A 2780-nucleotide genomic window follows, 5' to 3' on the forward strand; every position below is an offset into this window, starting at 1 on the left:
GAGAACATGCTGCTGTCGATCATTAGAAGACTAAGAAATTGCGGGGTTAATTGCGAAAGCATCTCGCAATGCTGCTGAATGATGCTTACGAACTCGAATATCTCTTCAGCACACCATTTTACTTTATTTTCATTATGCGTATCGCCAAGGCTCACTCCACTCGGAACGAAAACGCACAATGAAGCTTTCCGTTACATTAAAAAGAAAGCATACAGGCGTAGCTCACTTTTTCGTGATCCCGGTCCAGTTGAGCATCGCCGAGTTTCCGCTGCACACGTCGGTTGTTGTTCGACTCACGCCTCCTCCATCCCTTCCTCAGTTTCTGCAGTCGGCGGACAATTTTGTCTTAACGGGGGTGCTTACAAACAAGTGAAGTAATGCTGCAATACTCACGGCTCAGTGCAGTAAGTGGGTGCTGCCGTTTTCCTCGCCAGCCCGCAAGACTTCGTAGAGTTCTTTGTCAAAATCGTCGATATCCAGCGGGCGGAAACACGAAGCGCACAAGAGAATTCACTGCTGCATACGATGAGGAAAACATTTCTTGAACTTAACACTGCACAATGGATCTTGCTGAGCGTCGAGATCATCGAAACACGCCGATCACGTTGCTGCGTGAAGGAACACAAAAGTGTGGAGCCATTTTTTTTCTTCCTCCATGGGGCGCGGGAAAAAAAAAGGAAGAAGCGCAGCGCTATTTACCGCTTGTTAAAAGTAACAGCCGCAAACATGACAAATTGTTTTAATGTTGTTGTTTAAATCGTCATTATACTGTTAACTTTCATCAACAGGAGCGAATAGCACGAGTGGTTTGTAATTTCATAGGCACAAGTACCGAAGTAATTATAAAACTAGGTGAGGAGGCCCGTCACCGCCGTCACTTTAAGGACAGCACTATGTTGACGGGGCAACAGCTGTTCGTAGTCGTTGCATACGCGATTGTACGATGATCGTTACAGCAGTCTTCGTACGGTACGCCGTTGTTGTGTTTGTTGCAGCATAATCCCCGTGCTTAGCCCGAAGTTCCGAAAGAATGGTGGCTGTGTAATGTTGCGCGTAATTCCCCAAGAGCACCACCTGCTACCACCTGCATTCCTAATCGAACGCAGCAGCAAGCATCAAACCAAAATGCAACGTCTGCGAAGCCGCAAATGTCATGCGTGTTTGTGTTGTGTTCGTGCAGCACGATACTCGTGCTTAGCCCGAAGTTAGAATGAATGGAGCGTGCGCGCCCGTGCGTGCGTGTGTGTGGTATTTCCCGTGAGCATCACACGAAAAGCGCACGTCTGAGAAGCCGCAAATGTGATTCGTGTTTGTGTGTGTGTATACAGAAAGTGCAAATGTGGATTAGGATTTGCTTTCGTGATATTCAGCATAGCGGTGGCCTGGCTCGTCCATCGTGAAATGTGTGGTGCGAATGTGTGTTGATGTTCACTGTGATATCTTTTAGAATGCAGCCGCTTAAAGAACACAAACACAAGGGGCGAGAACGAGCACGGGCGCTGTCCTCGTTCCCAGTGCCTGTCCTCGTTCTCGCCCCGTGTGTTTTATGTTTTAGCGCTGCATTCTAATGATTCCGTGCCAACGAGCTCGCCTCAACACCCTCTTAAGTGAATATCTTGTAGAGCTCAGTGTTTTCGGTGTTTATTTTTCTTAAATAATCGGCGGGTGTTTATCGAAGTTTATATTTTTGACGGAAGTTTGGCGTTTAACAGAGTTATTTCTCGTAAATCTCCAATTCTCCGATATTCGGAGATTTGTATTATTCTCGAACCTCAAAATCTTAAATCCATTCATATCTGAATACTAAAACATCAAAACACATGAAGTACATCTTTTTTTCTAGAAGGTTTGAATGGACACAAACATATACGCACAAGCGAAATACTTGAACACAAATACCTGTATTTGTGCGTATAACAACCTTATGCTTAGAGCTTATGGTAAAACACGCAAGCATACTTTGCGAGGTTGCTGTCAGTGATCGAAGCGCGCTCCTTTCACTTGATGACTGAGCTTTCAAAATGCCTTTTCAACGTTAGCACTAGAAACAGGAAGCGCCAGAAGACACAACGCACAGCGGGAAAGCACTGGCCACTGGAAATTGTGAAGTCTCCAAAACGACAGGGGTTCAACAATGTTACAATTTCATAGCACTGATAGTTCGCAAAATCACTCAGGAGCTGGCTCATGTCGTCAGTTTCAAGGAGCACTAATTAAAAAATAGGCGCATAGGTTTCGAGCACGCAGGGCAGCTCATGCTTCACATTTGTATTCACAATTTGAACACAGTACCAAAACGATTCTTTGTTGTAATGTAGTTGATCGCACAGGTTCCTCTCAGATGTCTGTCTCCACCCTTCGGCGACAGCAGCGTAGTATCCGTGAAAGTCTGCAACAGTCATTAAGCGGTCAGTCTCGTCAAGGAGGTCCAACAGACCTGTGACATCCCATGCGAAGACCTCGGTTGGATCAAGCCATTGACTGATGAGTGCGTGCAAACGAACCCCCAGTACGGGATAAAGTTGGTGTACCAGGGTACTCTCTGCCTCAAGTTCCTTGACGATTGAGAGCACGGCACACGAATTGGTCTTCAGAAACCTCACCTTAACGAGCAAGTCGTGCACAGCTTCAGGTGATGAAATAAGACTCTTGAGCTTCTCACACTTCGTTACCTTGGCTTCGTCGCTTCTCAAGAATGACAAAATGGCGCGCCAGTTGTCCGAAGTATCTTCTAGAGCTTCATAAAAAGAGAACCACCTCAGCGAACATACGGTTTTCAG

General features: G+C 46.0%; 1 long non-coding RNA gene across 1 annotated transcript in view; it reads right to left on the minus strand.

The window, feature by feature from the left end:
• The window catches only part of LOC119399772 (uncharacterized), an 8892-nt gene extending 8377 nt beyond the window's left edge, over nucleotides 1-515 (minus strand). The window contains exon 1 of the long non-coding RNA XR_007416919.1: nucleotides 394-515. This is a non-coding gene — a long non-coding RNA (uncharacterized LOC119399772). The remainder of the gene's footprint in view (nucleotides 1-393) is intronic.
• Nucleotides 516-2780: the final 2265 nt, after the last annotated feature.

The sequence above is a fragment of the Rhipicephalus sanguineus genome, chromosome 7 (assembly GCF_013339695.2).
Source record: "Rhipicephalus sanguineus isolate Rsan-2018 chromosome 7, BIME_Rsan_1.4, whole genome shotgun sequence".
Classification (NCBI taxonomy): domain Eukaryota; kingdom Metazoa; phylum Arthropoda; class Arachnida; order Ixodida; family Ixodidae; genus Rhipicephalus; species Rhipicephalus sanguineus.